The sequence below is a fragment of the Solanum pennellii genome, chromosome 1 (assembly GCF_001406875.1).
Source record: "Solanum pennellii chromosome 1, SPENNV200".
Classification (NCBI taxonomy): Eukaryota; Viridiplantae; Streptophyta; class Magnoliopsida; order Solanales; family Solanaceae; genus Solanum; species Solanum pennellii.
This window is the reverse complement of record NC_028637.1, coordinates 60,101,927-60,122,907: the sequence shown is the minus strand read 5'-3', so window position 1 is coordinate 60,122,907 and position 20,981 is coordinate 60,101,927.

The following is a 20,981-nucleotide window of genomic DNA, read 5'->3' as shown; positions in this document are numbered from 1 at the left end:
GGTATGATGTTGAATTGAAATGTCTTGACTATGGTTTGTGAGGTGTTGGCTTATGATGTAAATGTTATAAGGATGGTGAATGATTTACCAATGTGCCTTATCATGAAGTGATATGCAATTGTGCTAACCTCACTTATATGAATTGCAATGAAAGGATTATACTCATGCAATTCTTATTTAGCTATTATGATGATGAATATACAAGGTTTAGATCCTATGACCTACAATAAGTTATGATGATTAATAAAGACATTAAAGACATTTCAAAAGGGACTCTAGCTTAGCACCGAGTGAAGTAGAGTGAGGAATGTCCCTTCCCACACAGGAAGGTAGGATCACTAATGTACTCTTGAGATTGGAGACAATAATGAATGTATCCCATAGGAATACTAGCTAGTACATCCACGTAGTTGTTATGCTCATGTTTTGGTACTACCTTGGCAAGTAGTCCACCTTCTTTCGGTGTAAGGTTCCATGACATTGGATTCCACATTAGCTCATATGGTTTACATCGGTTAGGGCAAGATGTTCCCAAAAGGTAAAATGAATTAAAGGAATGAACTCTAACTAGGATAACCTAAGGGGTTAGATTAGTCTAGGTAGGGGTATGAGACTATACCTAAGTATTGCACTAGTTATCCTTGAGGAAAGTCTTAGGAGGATGTTCTTATGTATGAATATGCTTATGATGGTATATGATATGTATATGATGAACTTGCACATTGTTGATACTATATGTTGATTAGTTTCATTTATGAATATGTGTTGGTCTACATTATAAATGTATGATGATATGTACTCTTAAATGCCATGCTATGTGAAGTGGGATGTTGGTAATGATTCTTGTTGGGTTACTTGATTGAGTAAGGTTATGCATATTTGCTTGGTCATTGCACTTGTTGACTTGATAGGGTTTCACGGGTAAGTGTCTTGCTTTGGTTATGTTGAAATGTACTCTTGTTCATGCTTGTTGCTATATGACATGGTGATAGAGTTACTTGACTATTTATTCAACTATATAATATGTGTATTGACTTGACTAGACTTGATGTTTTTTTTTTGTAATGTACATGCCTATGACTTAATGAACATGTTCTATTGGTTGGTATGGTCTTGTTGAATGTGCATAAAGGTTTTCAATAAAAAGTGCATACTTATTGAAATGTCCCTTTTCTTAGCATTATTTCATAGTATGTGTGCATATGGTCTCATACTTAGTACAAGTGGTGTACTAACCTATTATTCCTTTTCCCCAACATTTTAGGTTTCGGTCGTTGAAGGATTTTTGGAGACGACTTTGAAGAAGCCTTGGAATTCTTGATCATCCAAGTTGGGTAGGTCCTCACTTTCCGACGGAAATACCACTATCAAGCCTATGATGTTGCTTTAGTTTTCAGACTATTATATTTCTTTCTTTTCATTTGAGTGCTAAACATTGTATGAGTTATATGTGGTCTTATTGTATTGATGTATGGCTAGGCCAAATTTGATATATTCGTAGTCGATGGTATGAGATGAGACAACTATTTTGAGACTATGTTATATTCTATATATTTATGTTCAATAAAAGTAGAAGATTAAGTAATTTTCCTATACGAAGGGTCTATGTATACTCGATATATATATACTATGTGTATGTACAGGTCTACATAAACCTCCAATTAGAAGTAATAAAAAGTTTTAAATTTTTCGCTAAATTTGACCTATGAATGTAATGATGTAAGCTAAGAGGCTAGTCTTACCCTGAAAGAAGACAATGACGCCGGTTATGTCTAGGGGGTATTCCCGGATGTGACAATGATGTTCCGGCCAACCTATCCCTAAGTCCACCATTCACACAAGAAGTATACTATTACGACTTTGAACTTCAAGGATATCACAACCTTCTTTCAATATTGAAGGTTCCACATACTAGACCTTCTTTACTTATTCAAGGTCATTTACTTGTCATTCTTGGAAGGGAACCATCTTAGGTCTACTAATCCTATTCTTTCATTCAATATTCATCCATACACATACAATACAAATGTGATTAAGCCTACTAAGTCAAGATGTTCATATTCACATAATTAGCATGCATTAAGTCGAGAGACATAGTATACCAATCAAGACACACACATGGTCATCATCTTCATGTCACCTTTACAACAATAGTCAAGTATCATGTAGGAACAAACAAGTCAACCTAACAAGATGCACTAACAATATAACTAGAGACATCACCCTACTCCATCATGATCACACATAATCAATTGGGAGAATTCATAACTAGAGACATCACCCTACTCCATCATGATCACACATAATCAATTAGGAGAATTCATACTTCAACCTCATATATACATATACACATAATCCTTTATATTGATCATATACAGGTTATAACATGATAACATCACAATTTACCTAATAATGCCGACAAGACCATGTTCATTACTATTATAACACATAATAACAACCACCATAAGTGGACCATACCAATCAACACAATGCATTACCTATACTACACAATATAGAGAGAATTAGGTCAACTTACCACCATTTCATCATTATCATCACCCATCCTTGGTCTTCTCAACCAATTCAATTCACAAAGTCTCTTACCAATAGCCATATACATCAATCCAAACAAATAATTAAAGCATGAAATTGATCTAACAATACACCATATGAAAATCCACAACATAAGGCAACCTATATACAGTTCTAATATGATTAATACATATATCAATAGCCCAATACAATCTACATAGGAATTCAATCCTATAAAGTCATGATCAAAGTATTAGAGACAAAAATAGGAAATTGTGATTTGCATGGTTTCATAGAGATTTTGATCTAAAACCATTCAATTAACCTAATTCAATAAAAAATCATTAATTCAAATTATTTTATGCAATAACCAATGGCTAGAATTTAGAATTGATGATTTCATGTTTTTGATCATCTTCAAAAACCATTTTAATGGACTCCTTGAAATAAAGAGGAATCAAGGATGAAACACCATACCTTTATATAGAAGATTAGCCCACGAAATTGTTGGAGGAAAATATGAAAAATCTGTCTTCTTCCTTGGAATTTCAACGTTTCAACAATGGAGGTTTTAGAAAGAAGGAATGGAGAGGTTTTGTTTTGAGTTGAGGGTTTTTGCTTTGATTGGTCAGTTCTGGGGTTTAAAAAGGATCAATAACTGTCAATAAAAGATTCCCAAAGTACCCAAAAGATCCCTACACTTATTAGACCTTTTAACCAATTTAAATTTGCCTTAAAAAAGATGCGACCAAATCTAGGATGTCACTGTGTGTCGCGGGGTCACCTCCAATTCTTGGTTCAATCAAATTTTTACATAGAATGGTATGTGATGGACCCGCTCACAGGCAAAATATTTTTCCCTTTAAGTGTGGTAGGTGGGACGCGCAATAACTTCTAAATCCTGGCTGCCTCGGCAGCTTGCTTGACCCATATTTGGGTCCTCCTTGGGACCCTTATGCTGGTCCTTGGGCCATCGGTCTCGGACTTTTTGACCCTATATATGTCCCTCTAGGTAATAGGGTCATCCCAACTGATTTTAGACACTAAACAATACCTTAGAACAAACACAACATACAAGGACACACAAGCACGTCTAAAGGCTAAATTTCGAACGTTTTGGACGTCCTTGGACGTTCTACTTTTAAACTCTTCCAAACTTCTAAAAAATACTTATAACATTATTATTAACTATTTAAGATCATATAAGCTCATGAAACACATGTTAGGATCTATTTTCACCTAGTTCTTTTTTAGGGTCGTTACACTCTCACTTCAGATCCATCAGAATATTTGAGAATTTCATGACTATGAACTACCTTATCTATATCTGACTAAGAACACAGGGACACCTCGTAATACTAAGGTTGATCCTAAAAATAAAGCATGAATGGGAGAATTTGTGTCGTGCCACGACATTAACTAAGGCACTATTTAGGAGGCAATCCAATACCTTTTATTGTCTTTTATGCTTATTTTGATAAAATAATAGTGTAGTGATTGTGCAGGATGAAGTGTGGCGATTGTCAGGAACGATGAAGTTTTCAAAGAAAAAGTGTTCCTCAAGACTGCAAAAAATAGAGACCTTTCCTTTTCAACATGACCCAATAAGTCAACATGTAATAATAAAGGCATTTAAGGAGAAATTCATGCATATAGGGGGCTTGACATGATAGTCTTTCAAGACTTAGGAAACTTACTTTAGCATTTTGTAAAGCCTACTCGTGCCATGTGTAGATGCATCCCATACTACTACCTGCACATTGTAGAACCTATCGAATAACTAGAGTGCACATCCCACATAATGGGAATAATCATTAGCTGACATACATCACACTAGCTAGGCATTGAATCCTATGTCATAAGACCCCATACTGTGGAAGGCGCTCTACTTCAAAAGGGTAGAACTTATAAGCAACCCATGTACGCAAATGGTTTAAGGGATATCCAAACATCTTTAATGGACACTACCCTTTACTTTTGGAAGAGACACCATCTTAACCATATCCATTCAGTGCTAGCCTTATCTTACATAGAGTATTTCGTTCATATGTATATACTAGAGAGCGCACTAATATTAGGTATGCCAATCCATAATACTTCTACCAAGAATGACACCATGCTTAGGTCTACCTATAAAGGTTCATTAAGTATAACTCATTGACTTTCTTAGAAAAGGTTTTCTACCATTCCGCCCCCACCATCTCTTAGTCTATCATTTCACACTAGAAGGAGTCACCATCATTAGGTCTATTGATTCAAGGTTTTACATTCACCTAGGAATCTATACACATCATGACACCATTATTAGGTCTACCGGTTCAATACATAGCCTAAAAGCCTAAATTTATCATTTATAGTAAGTGCACCATGCTTAGGTCTACCGATTATATATATTGATACATTTATCACCCAAGAGAAGGATGGATAAGCCTACAAAGTCAAGAGATCACATTTAACAACTTTCATACATCAAGGAGAGGCACCTAAGTATACCAATCAAGATGCAATATCACAAAATAAAGGTCCTTCTCATACTATTATCAACACACATAATCATTAAGAGAGAATAGGCCTTTTTATCACAATCTACGACCTTCATATTGCGCATCCATATATGAACCTTAAGACAACACCTCAATTCCCCACATAATGCCTTCAAGTACATGTTCATAATACATATACAATAAGTAAACACCGACTCCATCAGTGGACCAAACCATTCAAGAATAATTCCCATATAATAAGAGAATTAGGTCAACTTACCCTTCATCCAAGCCATAATCATCATTACTCAATTCTCGAACCATTCATCATATATAGATATAGATAACAATAGATATCAACAATACACTACAATCTAAGCATAATACATCAATACACATACCTAATTATCAAACCCACTTCATAAGCCAAATTTAGGAATTTAGAGGAAATCACGACTTCATGGATTTATTCACATTAAAACCATAAATTACACTAATATACTCATAAAAAATCGTTTGAAATCATTTAATGCAAGAACCCATGAGTTTGAGAAAGAATGGAAGTTTTTATCACCTTTGAAACCATTTAAAGATTGACTCTAAAGTGGAAACTAGCTTTATATAAAGAGTCACCATGCCTTTGTATTAAGAACTCCCTAGAAATTTTATGAATAAGACCTTGAATTTGAAACCCTAGCTTCCCTCATTTTCTTCCTCCTTAAACTTGAAAGAAATACTGAGAGAGAGAACTTTTGAGGTTTTGATTTGGGTTTGTTAGATGATGAGTTAAAAGAAGGGCTTAAGACTTACAACTACATATATTAATTATATAAACCTTTTGAAACTAAACCTACTTAATAATAACTAAAAGAGGAATTACTTAAATACCCCAAGTTAGGCCAGTCTTGTCAGGGACCACGCCCACCTTCACGGCTCATGAAGGTTGTTCATGACAAACTTTATGGTTTGTGGTCCCTAGGCAGTAATTACCTTGGATCTTCGCCAATTTTCATGTCCAAGGAATCATGACGGGCAGGTTTACGGCTCGTGAAAAAGACCATGACTCGTCAAGGTGTGGGTGGTCCTCTAGGCAGTGACTAGACCATGCTTCCTTGCTTTTCTTGAGCCCAAGTGAAGTCCACACTTTACTTAATGGGCGTTAAGGGGCACCACAGCTCGTGGTGGTGCCCATGGACTTTGAGGCAGTGAGCATCCAACTTGGGGGAGCCTTGGATCATGGCTTTGGCTTACCCCTCTTTGGCTTGGCTGAAGGCCTTGCAGTCTTAACCCACATACAATGCACCTATTTAACGTATATTCTAGAACTTGCCTATATGTCGACTCATTAAACTAGTTCCAACAAGGTTAGAAACTACTACACACTACACAAACACATAAACTAACAAGACAAGTGCCCGAACGTCATGGTCTTCCCTTGTCGTTCAACCTCAAAAGTCTTTGAACTAGAATTTTAAAGTCAAAACTTAATATTATAACACGTTACAAACTCATAAAACACATGTGAAGCTCTAGTTCATCCTATTGAATTTTTAGGGTCATCACACTCGGCGAGGTATGTGATGATTCGACAAGTCACCGAATGGTTGGGCGACTACAACTATCATGCCGAATGGGCAAGAATTAAATGCTATTTAGACTCAAAAGTTTAAACTTCTTAAACTCATTAAGGTTCCATCACTTTTCATTCTTCAAACTTATACCTGCAGATCTATCTTTTAAGTATCTTCACTCTTGTTTTATTTTGGTTGATCGATTTGCTCTTTGATTTGGTTTGCATTGCCATCTAGCATCTCAAATACACCCTAATTAGCTCAAAAGGTTGGTTTCCATATTCTAAGCTCATTTTATTGAATTTTGTTCTCAAATGTAATAGCATTATCTTATTGATGTGTGATGTATCTCTATGGTAGGGTTAGAATTATTGTTTACCTATTTTGGGTTTGATGATTTTAACCGTAATGAGTTAGATGTTTGATTTGGGAAGTTAGGTTGGAAATGGTTATGTTGAGATGTTAAGAAAGCTCGGCCGAGCCTGCCAAACCACTCGACAATTCACCTTATGTCCCTACTCACCCTTAGTTACATGATAAATGAATTGCAGGTTCTGTAATTTCAGTGAAAAGCCTGAAGTCACTGAGTGTATTAGGCGCGTCGCCAAAAGGTCTCTAATTCGCCCTTTTTTCTACACCCATATACCATTTTGGCACTGCATCCGGTGTATCGTGCTAGTAGTTGCGCGATTTGCCAATTATTTCGGTGAAGCATTTTTACATCTAGACTTCCATATTTTCATTCTAATTTTTTTTAAAGGTTATTGCAGATATGGCCAGACCCAAAGTAGCTAAAAGAATTATGCCATCCCGATAATCAGAGCGAAGAATTTCATGAGGTGTCAAAAAGAAAAAAATCTTCCCAAAAAAGATAACGAGGGCTAAAAGTCGAGTTCCAGAAAGAGGATAAATCAACATGATCGTGCTATTCCCTCATGAAGACGTGGCTTCTTCAGAAAAATGGACTCCTTCCTGGCAGCTCATGGCATGGATAATTTGAGCAAGTCAACTCTCTCTAAATATGCTGAAGTGGCTCTAGGATTTATTGTTCCGTACTAGGCCGACACATCGGGCTCTAGATGAATTTAATGAGTAGACATCATCCCTCTATATCTTTTTCTATATTTTCTCTAACATCTACTATTAGATACTTTAATTTTCATTTTGGGAAAAATGTTTCACAATGGTAGGGTGAGGTCCACACCTTTTGTCTGCAACTGCTCTGTTTAAGTCTATTTTGGTTTGTATTTATTTGTATAGTTATGTGTTAAATTGTGTTTATCATTCTTTTTCTGTGTATAATTGATCTTATGGCTCTCTTTTGGATATACTTTCAAAATGATTTTGACCCTTCTGAAATTTTTTAATTTTTTCATAAATTTTCGCCACCTTTCGTATGTACTTGAAATGTGGATGTTCTTAGGAAAATTTAAGTATTGGTTTCAATCTATACCGATGACTTGAATAGTGCTTGTAATCAAATGAACATGAATGTACGTCTATGATGAGGCTAAAAGAAGTTGGATAGACAATATGTGAACTCTTTACATTTTGGTGTGATTAGCCCATTGTCATATCAATTCTCTTGTAATGACCGTTGCACACTAGCAAAAATGTCGAGTCTTGTTTGACTTTAGTGTCTATTCCTCATTTGATAAGATTACCTTGGACCATGCATGAAAACACCTAAAATTTACCCATTTGGTTTTATAGCTTAATTAAAGCTTTCTCTTGATATGATTGTCACGTACCGAGCCTACATCCTAGACGTAGCTGACACCCAATGACCATTGTTGGTCTTGAGCGAACCCTTTAAATGACTTACTTAACTCAGCGGAAGACATAACTTAACTCAATGTACACAGTAAAGAACATTTTCAAGGGAAATACTTAAACTGTAATAATATGGCCAAAAGGGCACTTATCTCTTATCGTTTACAAATGAGATGGAAAGACCCAGAACTAACACTATCTGTCTATGAAGCCTCTATAAATACTAAGATGAATGTTGGGACAAACCCCACAACATTCTATACTAAAAATGAAGAAAACAAATAAGTGATGATAAAGATGTCCTCCGAATGAAGGGAGGCTCACCAACTGGCTGTGAGCTGCTCACTGGATCAACGACACGCCAAATGTTGATCCTAGTTATGTGCGTATACATCATAATAAGATGCATGCAAACTGACATCCGTACATTGAATGTACGAGTATGCGAGTAGGAATGATAAAACAACACTTAAGCTGGAAAATGAGTAAGAAGGAACACTTACCTTGGATTTGTTCAACTCATGAATAACTACTCATTTTGATATAATCCAATTAAAAGTATGTGAAATAAAAAGAAAAGTTGACTGAAAACATGCTGTAAACTCAGAATCTATACAAGGATACAAATAATCTTTGAGATGTATATAAAAATACAAATATATGATGTATATCTAACTACTATGAGAGCTTCTCAAACCGATAACCATCACTTAAGAGCTACAGTGATGATACAACGTTACTCGACCCACGTTTCCCAGCTATCCTAACCTTGTCGGAGTATAGGACATGAACTTCCTAATGGATCAACTGGTATTCTCTGAAAAGGTTTCATATAAAAAGCATGACCCTCTTCTACCCATGATGACTGCATGGTTTCATGGAGACTTGAGTTAATATGAACTCCCATCCCCATATCGGTGATCAATACTACTCCAAAAATATACTGGATCTTATGTTTTTAAACTATATTGATTCTGTGGTTTGAGATTAGTGCTCAAAACTTATCTTTAAAAGCTCTCTTCCAAATCATAGTTTCCCTTGTTGCTTCATTTTATAAAGCTATTACTTCTATCTGAAAACTAGCCTGAAGGCTCTTTATTTGTTTAAATGTGAAGACATTTATATATCTTAGGGATTACTTAGTGCCCTTATAACTTTTGAGGGTGAACTCAACTCTTAACTCTTGCTTAACTTGTAACTAGGGCCTTAAAACAACGTAAAACATGTTTGTTAAAGACTTTGGAACTTTAGGAACTCACTTTGACTTACTTCTTAAATTTTAGACTTGACTTTAACTTCTTCGACTTTGATCTTAACTTTCTTGAATTGGATTATGAATTCAAGGATCATGATCTTATGTTTATGGGTGAGTTCATGATGTTTACATGCATCCTTAGAGTTTTGGAATCAATTAAGAAATGTGGGTACATCACTTAGGAACTAGTACAAAAAGATAGGGAAAGAATGGGGTCTCCAGGTGAGCTTGCGGCTATGAGAGGTGTGGAGCGCCATAGCCTAACGGACAGACTCTGTTCTGTGGCGCTCTAGCTGGTGCAGCGCACAAGGGCCTGTAAAATAGAACCTTAATTGAAAGACTCTGTTAGGCGTGGCACCTAGGGTCTATCAGACGAGAATTCTAAGTTTTCTTCTCTGTTTTTATCTCTAAACCTTCTAAACTCCATTGATTTCACCACAATCACTTAGGATTACTAACAATCTCAATATCCAATAGATTCAACTTGAAAAAAAATCCGGAAACAGGAATCAAATCAACTAAAGGCATGCTACAACTCAACCAACAAGAATTCAACAATTGTTCATAAAGAATTTCAATATTCATCATTCAATATGTCCAAAACTCGCTAAATTAAACATATCGGTGTGTGGGTGAACTAATCCAACACAGAAAGATCTCATATACCTTGATACGGATCACCCCCGATGAATTCCACTCGCGAAACATTTGCGCTCTTGAAAGATTCTTGATCTTCCTCACCTTTTCTTCTCGTCTTCTCATTTATCCAATTTTCTAAGTATATTCCAACTTTTCAAAAACTAACATAAGGCTTAGTTTTACCCCTAATAAACCCTTAAAACAAATTAGGAAATAGTAGGGTGAAAAGACTACTTTATCCTTACTAAAATTCGGATTGGACTTTCCTCAATCCAACAACCCAACTTCCGAAACATATCTCTCTCATATAACATTGAAATCAAGTAATATCAGCGCCATTGGAAAGATTTTACGAAGGTCTCTCCAACCATATAAAGAACTGACCCTAAATCCTCCTGAGCTAAAAGTTATGGCATTTTGAAAATAATGAAAACTCACTTTTTAAACTTGGGAGATTCCCAGATTTGGTGTCACGACTGGGGTCTAGACCCTAGCCGAAACTGGCGTCGTTGACCGAGGTCGCAGACAAGCCTACATACGTCATCATTACATAATATAGGTTAATTTTAACAAAAAATTTAAAACTTTTGTTTACTTTGAAGTATACATAGACTTGCATTATATCACATCAGTTCACAACAACCATATAATAATAAGATATTCAAATGAAGGAATTAGTTCATAACTGCATTAATATAAAGTTTCCAAAATGGCACCAATACGACGTCTGAAAATAAGTAAGAAAGAAACGATAGTGCAACATCCTTCACTAGCTAATGCCTACGTCTAAGCTAGAATATAATATATAATCATCCTCGAAAGCATGAGGGCCTACCATATCCGGATGAATGCTCCACGTCCGGATAGCTTCAACGTAGTCTCATAAGCTCTAGCATCCACCTGCACCTGCACCTAAAAGTATAGGGTTGTATGGAATTAGTACACACCTGTACTATGTATGGGTGATGCAAGAACACACCAATGACATGCATGATTAAGAAGATCTCTCCTAACGATATGAGTTATGGAAAGCCAAGTCTGTTGGACTTTCCAAATCAGATTAGAAAAGTCATGCTATGAGAGTAACATGCATCATCATTCTTTTCATATTTCACATAGAACATAACACATTTCTTTTAGCACATACATATATCACATATATTTCGTTCATATGCATGAAACCTTCGAATCACGGATTTAACATTAGGACTTCCCAAATGATGGCTCAACATATGGGACTTCAACTAGGGGGCCTTCTTTAGCAAACACAATCTGCTTCATTCATTCATACGTACTTCATTTTCATCCATTTATATACCTAGGATCTTATTTAGGACTCCCATTGGTTTCACTCTGCAATGACCAAGAATGACCTAGTGTCTTGTTCACCTCTTGATTATCCTATCCAAACACTCTTGCTATCATTCATTTCATTGTGTGCATTACATAAGGCTGACCTCATTCTTTCTTTGGGAACTTTAACTTTAACCGACATAGATCATGTGAACTTAATGAAATCCAGTGTCTACCCCATACGAAAAGAGGTGGAATCACTGGCCAAAGTGAAACCAAAACATGCTAGCGTGTATAGGGAAATGAACTTTGCTAAAACCCTATGTTGGTAGCATAGGTTCAAAGTCTAGGAGATATAAGGATACCCATAAACACTTAAATGTACAATCTCATCTCATGAGATTTACACGAACCTCTGCCTTCCCAAAAGAAGGAATCGCAACTCATAGCTAGACTATCGGTGCTCTGTATAAAGTTCCATTACATTCATCTCACAGATCATAGAAGCTGACTCTCTAGAATGAGGGCATCATTGCTCATTAGATGATTTCTCATATCATCATTAGTAGTAAGTGTGCATTGATCTCGATACTTTCATTATAGTGTTTCTTAGAGACAGGTCTCTTTATTAGTTTTACACTCTCATAGGTGAGTACGATTTTTGGTAATACTTATTAGGCTCATTTGAGATTGATATCATCTATCATATTATCCTTTTATCATGTTGTCACCACATTCATTAACTTTAGCATATTAGCTCTTCATTATTACTCACCCCATTACGTGAATGTTCATTTCGTTATATGCCAATGCACTTGGCCTTTTAGTGTGTTTCACACTTTTACTTAAACCTCCTAGGGTCACATTATTTCATCACATACATCTTAGGTTCATTTATTTTTAAACCTATGCTGGACTTATGAACCCATACGTACAAGCCATGAGGCTACGTTCATAATTCTTCTAAGTGACTTATACTTACCCAAGATTATGTGGTACAAGACTTATGCATCTTGTAAGTATGCCGAGGCCTCAAGTTTAATTCCTATATGCGGCATTCATTAATTATTTGTTCTCGTAAGACTTATGTATCAATATGAGATTGGGCAAGGGAACCCGATTTCAAATCCCTTGAGCAACACTTAGTCTTATATTAATTTTTGATCTAAAATATCGACTTGGGGATCCGAGGTCGAGCTCCAATGCCTACAATTATTTTATTTTTCTTTATTTTCTTTCCTTCGTTTTTAGTTTGAGGCTGAGATGGTGTGGGATCGATCCCCCACAACCTCATTTTTACTTTTCTTTAATTATTCTCCTAATTTCCTCACCTATCCGGGAGGTTGTGGGTTCGATCCCCACACACCTCATTTTGTTTGTTTTTCCCTCTTTCATTTCTTCACTTGAGCCTTACCCCATTTAGAATCCCCTTACCTCATTTTTATTATTGAATTTTCAGCAGCTTACGTACAGTGAGGTCTCGGGTTCAATCCCCGATGACCTCACACAATTAAAATTTTTTTTGAAACCCAAATCCTCAATGCTCCCTATGCCGAGATCAAATTTCCAGATTTTTGGGAATTCGGTCACGTTTTTAGTCCACCTGTTCCCAACATTTATTTGTTAGATTCTTAGGCATTTCACTGGATATTTCATACATTATTATGAGAATTTTTCGTGGTTACATTTGGCCAAGAGTTTTCACTCAATACATAAACATCACACCTCCCATGAACATCACGATTTCTACAAGTAATTGCATACAAAAACTCAAGGATTTAACATGCCATTTACACATAGTTTCGGAAAATATATACTTATCAATCACATAAATTCGAGCATACATACATGAACATAATAATTACGAAAACACGTTACATCCCTAAATTCTACCAGAAAACATACCCAACCTACATCAATTGATGGGAGCTAGTGATAGGGACATACAAAGGGGAAACATTCCTAGTTTTCGGATTAGAATACGACTAAATCCTAGGGGTCTCTTGGGAAATGGACCAAGAGGAAGAAACCCATACCTTTTCTGTCATTCAACACTGTTTCAAAACTGACCCAATGCACTGCCAACTCCCACGAAAAAAATGCTTCACCACCTAAACCTCACGCGCAACCTGTCCAGAAAAATATTTTTGCTTTTCATATATAGTTTAATTTTTCTTTTGAGTTTTTTGCGTACAAGTTCTTCCAGAGTGATGAAGTTTTGATTTTTTTTCTTTTATTGATGATGAAGCGTGAGAATGAGAGTGGAGAGACGTGAGAATGAGAGTGGAGAGATGTGAGAGTAAGTTTAGGAGTAGGAGTTTTAGGTAAAGACTTAGTCAAACCAGGACTCTTTGATATTTAAATTAAAAATCTGATTTTCTAAGGCTTAAGTGAAATGACTAACATGCCCTTACTTAAATAAGATAATTAAATATCAATTAACTCAACCTAATATTGCTTCCACCAAGGATCAAACCCGGGTGAAGCCTAACTCGCGAACCAGGTCAATTCGGGTCGACCCGAACCAAAGCGTCCCCTAATTACATAAATTAATTACTTAATTTAATACTTAGGGTAATTATAATACTACCCTTATATTGGAAAAAACCATTTTACTCCTAGACCCTCCAAACCTAAGATTACCCCTTTCAAGTCTGGTTGAGACTCATCCGGGTGAATCTTAATATTCGGGTGCCCTACATGGCTGGACCCAACCTTGCCTAGCTCAACTAGCTCACCAAGTTGGTTGTCTTGGATGTTGCATAGGTTCTGAGGTCTGGTTCCACGCGCATCAAGCCGTGTGAACCCGGTTTAATCTAGGCATTCTAGGTACGTTTAGGCATTATTTCGCATAGTCTTTTTTGGGTTGTTACATTTTGTTCTTTATTTCCAAAAGCAATTATGATTGGTTTCTTGGCTTATTCCGAGCTATTTCGAGTTACGAGATGTTACAATATCTCCACCTTGGGGACATTCTTCCTCTAATGAGAACTCTTTCACTAAGCTAAGGTTAATAATATCATTTCAGCACTTCAATAAACAAAAACAAGTAATAACATTCTTAGTCTTATAAAGTGCTAAGAAGAGAATTTAGTACCTTGATCTGCATTCTTTACGGATTCAAAGAGATGTGGACATCTCTTCTTCATATCCTTCTCAATATCCGAAGTTGCTTCTTCAACAAATTGGTTCCTCCAAAGGACCTTGACTCATGCAACTTACTTAGTTCTTATCTTGTAAACTTAACGATCTAAAATCTGAACCGGAATATCTTCATAGGATAAGTTATCCTTAAACCCAACATTCTTAGTTGGTACAATCAATGAAGGATAACCAAAACACTTCTTCAACATAGATATATGGAATGTCGGATGAACCACTCGTAACTCTTTGGGTAGCTCCAACTCATAAGCTACATTGCCAACTCTCTTGGAGATTTTGTAAGGAATAATATACCGGGGACTAAGTTTCCCATTCTTACAAAACCTCATAACACCATTGATGTGTGAAACTTTGAAATACACCCAATCATCCACCTCAAACTCTAATAGACTTCTCCTAACATACATGTAGGAATTTTGGCGACTCTGTGCCATTTTCAATCTCTCTTGAATTACTTTAACCTTCTGCATAGCTTGGTGAACTATATCTGGCCCTATCAACCTTGCTTTACCAACTTCGAACCCTCCAATTGGAGAACTTCATCGTCTCCCATAAAGAGATTCATATGGAGCTATTTGAATGCTTGAATAGTAACTATTGTTGTAAGCGAACTCAACGAGAGGTATGTGATCATCTCAATTACCTTTGAAGTCAATCACACAAGCTCTCAACATGTCTTCTAAAGTCTAGATAGTACCCTCTGCTTGTCCATCTATCTGAGGATAAGCAATGCTTAAGTTTACCTTTGAGCCCAAACCTTTTTGGAAAGATTACCAAAACTGTGCAGTATATTGGCACCTCTATCTAAAATAATGGAAACCAGACTCCATGAAGTCTTACCACTTCTTGAAGGTACAATTTAGCATAATCCTTGGCCTAATAGGTAGTCTTTATCAAAAGAAGTGGGTTGATTTTGTCATTCTATCAAATTTACCCAAATAGAATCATGCAACCTACGAGATCTTGGCAAGAGTGTGATGAAGTCTAGATTAATCACCTCCCACTTCCATTATGGAAGTTCTATAGTCTGAGCCAAACCTCCAGGCCTTTGTTGTTCAACTTTCACTCGCTGGCAATTCGGGGACTTGGAAACGAACTCAACAATGTCCTTCATCATACCTTCCCACCAATAAATCTATGTCAAATCATGATAGATCTTTGTGGAACCCAAATGAATGGATTATATGGAGCTATGATCTTCCTCCATGATCTTCTTTTGGAGTTCATCCACCCTTGGTACACACAATCTACCTTTATACTTCAGCACGCCATCTCCCCCTTGTTCAAAAGCTAATACTCTTTATTTATGAATATTTGCCTTCAAGTTAAGCAAAATGGGTTCTTGGTCTTATTTATTTTTCACCTCTGACACTAATGATGACTCATCTACATTGGTCACCACTATTCCTACTTCTGTTTCATCCATAAGTATGGATGCCAGGTGAGAAAGTCTATGCACATCTTTAGATAACTCCCTCTCTTCTTCTTCAACACGGGAGGTGCTCCCCATGGATAACCTTCTTATGTCATCAACAACCATATTAGCCTTACCTGGGTGGTAAAAAATACTCATCTCATACTCCTTGAGTAAATTTAACCACCTACTCTGCCTAAGATTTATTTCCTTCTGAGTGAACACACATTGGAGGCTCTTATAATCAGTGAATATTTCAAGGTGACTACCATATAAGTAGTGACACCATATCTTCAAAACAAAAACTACTACAGCCAATTACAAGTCACGAGTTGGATAATTATTCTCATGAACCTTCAACTATCTAGAGGATAAGGTATGTACTTTCAATTCTACATCAAGTCACATCCCAAACCAACTCTCGATGCATCACAGTACACTAAAAAATCTTGAATACCCTCTGTTAATGTCAAAACCGAAGCGGTAGTCAATCTCCTTTTGAACTCCTGAAAGATTTTGTCACAAGCTTCAAATTGTTGCTAATTGATTGTGTTCTACGGAGACGAGATAGATGAATAGCCTTCAAAAAATCTTCTATAATAGCTAGCCAAACCCAAGAAACTCCTTATACTGTTGAAGATGTGGGTCTAAGCCAACTCTTAACTGCTTCTATTCTAAGACCCCAAAAATGAGTTAGGTTGGGTAGAGCCTAACTTGTTATTCATAAGGGTATAAGGTCCTAAAATTTTTAGTGTGTAAGTTTTGAGGTGAATTGGAAGTCAAACGTGAAGGGATGACGAAGACGCTCGACGACTAGTCACCCATGTGTCTCATATGTCTATACGTGCTTATATTTGTATATCATGAGCTTATGAAGTCTTAAAATGAGTTATGATGATGTTTAGAGGAAGTGTATGGAGTTTTGTGATGTTTTGAGGTCAAACGTCCAAGAACGTCTAAGATGTTCGAATGTTAGCCCTTTAGACGTTCAAGTAAGTCTTGATGGGGCCTAATATGTATGGATGTGTTTTATGTGTGAATTTTGTGTCAAACATGCATGCGATTTCCTTGACTTTTTAATGTGCATATTTAAGTTGGAAACACCCGGGTACGACTTCCCAAGGGCCCCGTAAAAGGGCCCACAAGAAGGACCCAAGGGATGTAGAGACACTGCCTTGGCAGTGTCAATCGACGAGCCAAACGACGCCCAATTGGGTAACCAACGGAGTTGGTGAGGTGTCATCAATGAACACATAGCCTGTGCAAGGCTTAACCAAAGAACAACCCAAGGTTCAATCGACTGAAGCCACAGACGGCCCGTCGATGGACCTACTGGCCGTCGATAGTGGTCCATCAAAGCAGGCTAGTGCCACTGCCTGCGCACTGTTTCATTAAAGGGGTTAATGAAAAATTCACCACACGTCCTAACTTGACACTACTAGGTTTATTTAGCTATTTTTGGGTGTATATAAGTGATCAAAAACGTGATCAACCCATTCCCAATCCCATAAACACAAAATAGACTTTCCCTCCAAAACCAATTCTCCCTAGAAACCTCCATTGTTGATGAAGCTCAGGAACAGCTTGGAGTTTGGATTACTATGCTTTATCAAGTTTTAAAGGTTTTCATGAATATAAAGGTATGGTAATCCTTAATCTCTGTGTAACCTTTAACTTGGAGAGTCTATCTCAATGTTTTTCAAAGAAGTTTTATAATCAAATCTCTTCTTCTTCAATCTACCCATGGGTTTCTAATAAAAACGTTTTTAATGTATTAATCATGATGTATTGATGTAAATGTGATGGTTTTAACGTGAAATTAATCCATTTGCGTTATGAAACCACATCCCTTCCCAAAATCGATTTAGCTCTTGCATAGGCATTGTGATCATGGTTTGTTAATGGTTGAATTGCAATTATCTTACGTTGAATTTTCTATATATACTGTTATTTACGTGAAATAATTATGAATTGATGACTAGGGATCCATATGGATCAATGTATGAATAATATAACATGACTAGTTTATGTTTTATGTGTTTACTGTAACATTGGTCCTTAATTGTATAAAAAGTTGATTTTGGATATGTTGAGAGTCTTGTAGCTACTGCATAAGGTTAATATTATGATTGAAATGTAATTATAAATCGTGTATGATCAAGGTGAGAAGGATTAATATGATTTGATCAAAGTTCTTCTAACCAATCAATTGTCTTGTGACTCGATTATGGTTAATTGTCCTTAGCTACTGCCTATATGTATAACTTGATGATAATTTGGTATAATTGATATAACATGAATATATAGATATTGAATTGGTAAAGATTGATTTAGATTCTTCTAGCCTATAAATTGAATGTTGTAGCATATGTGACATGATCTAAATGTTATGGTAGATGAAGCATGATTTTGTTTGAATAATGATATCTTTAGCTATTTCCCTACATGTGTATTGTTGATAAATAGTTACTAATCATCAATGCAAGCGAATTGGGTTAAAGATCTATGTTCTTCTACTTTTTAGTATATATGTGATGTATTGTATTAGATTGTAATAAGATCTTGTAGCGACTTGTACATGATTTCTTTTATGATTATGGTACTTTAGATAGTTCCTATACTTGAATTATTGATGAAAGAGTAGTAATGGTCAATGATGACCAAAGGCTAAAGGATTGGTAAGAATTGCTCTACTCTTCAAATTCTCTACTTCTTTATAGTAATGTTGATGAAGCCTTGTATGTCATTGTGTGTTATGGTCCACTTATGGTGGCGGTGTTTACTTTATTGTCATTATATATGTGATTACCATAGCCTTGAAGGCATTGATGAATATATGAAGGAGTAGTTATGATGATCACCTTATGTGTAACTTGTGCCTAGCCTTCTACTTTAGTTGTGAATCTAGGTTATGTTAGTATTGTTATGATCATTTAAATGGTTATGTTAAGATCATGTGTAGATGATTACATTAATGAAGTATTAAGGATTAACGACCCCTACCCATTTACCCCTCATGTAAATGTGTGAATAGCTAATTCTAGGAGTCCTAAAGTATAATATGAAGTTACCTTGCCTCCTATGCTAAGTTGTTGTATGGTCTATGCTTGAATGTGTATTGTGGTCCTAAGAGGGTGGTTGCCTCAATATGTTTTTGATATCCATTATGTGATCATATTGACCAATGTACACAGACTCTCACTCTACATGCATGCTCACAAGTAGTATAGGTCATGGTGTCTAAATGAAAGGTAGTTCTCATATTCACTAGTGTCTACTACTATGCATGTTAAGATTATGTATATGAAAGTACAATATGTGTTTCATTAACTAGGATGACTTGATAGGTGTACTAGTATGGGCAAGGGTATGGGACCTTGCCTATGCATTACACATGTGCGCCTTGATAGGATAATTTCTAGTTTTGGTTTCTATGTATATGAATATGAATGTATGAACATGTATGCCTTAATGTGTTATGTGAAAAGAGTACTCACATACATGTATACACACACACGAATGATTATCTAGTAAATAGAGGAGCCTTGAAAGGTGTGCTCAAGTGTATCCTATACTAGATAGTGCATCTATGTGAAAGGGGTTCTCACATGATTTAGTTTGATGAACTCTCATCTATGACCTATAATCTAAGCATATAGGGATTCAATCTCATAAAGACTAATTTTTATAAAGTAATGTTAATGAAAGGTTTTAATAAAGGGAACTTATCTTAGCACTGAGTGAACTTGAATATGAGTGTGTGTCCCTTCCCAATGTGGGAAGGAAGGTCTACCATAAATCTCATGAGGTGGATAACCAAAATGGCTCAATAGGAATAAATAGGGTTCCAAAAGTGAATAACCATAATGCCCCAACTGGTTATAAAGAGGGTTTTCCCATGTACCTCCAAGTTCCATAACTAGCTTGCCACATAGGATCTAGCAAGTGAATTCACTTAGTATGCGAGCATGTGTTAATGTTCTACCTTGCCTAGGTAAGAACACCTTCTACTGGTGTAAGGCTCCACAACACCAAATTCCATGTATAGCACCCATGGTCTTAGTGTTAATTAAGGCTATAGTTTCCCTAAAGTAAAATGACAGTGGAAGTAAATGACTAAGACCCTAATTAGGATGGCCTAAGAAAGGTTACATAGGATAGGTGGAAGTAATGAACCACCTAGACATTGCACAAGTTGCACCTTAGGGAGTTCTAGGAAGGTGTTCTAATACGTATGAATATGATTATGTCTTTATGCATGACATGGTAGTATTTGTCTATTTTTCATGAAGATGTGCATGTTATGAGTCTAACTGATGTGGTCTTATTCTTATATACACTATTTGAGTATTAATTACTATATGATGAAGATAGTTGACATGAATGAAGTTGTCTTCATTTACTTGTTGATGTATGAAATAGAATGTTAAGGCTTGTGGTCTTATGATAGGCTTACTAAGTATGCGTGAGGTTATGGGGCTTTACACATACATTGCACTAGTAGACTTAGAGTAGGATTATGAGTAAGGTTTCATAAGGTTATGATGATATGTGATGACTTGTGTAGGTTGTATGTATTCTTTCTTTGTGGCCTAAGGTGATGCGTTGCACCAAGTATCAGTAGATTGTTACTTGGGAAGTTAGTGAATAAAGGAAAGGATAACTCACTATAAAGTAAAAGAGCTCATTGTAATGTCACCTCAAATATGACTTAAATTCTATATGTGATTTTCTATGATGTTTGGCCTTTGAATATGTCTATATGAAGTATGTAAAGTATATAAATGCAATTGTCTAAAGGTTTTATAAATATTTACTCAAAAAGGCATGAAGTATGATTTCAAGAAAATGTCCCTTTT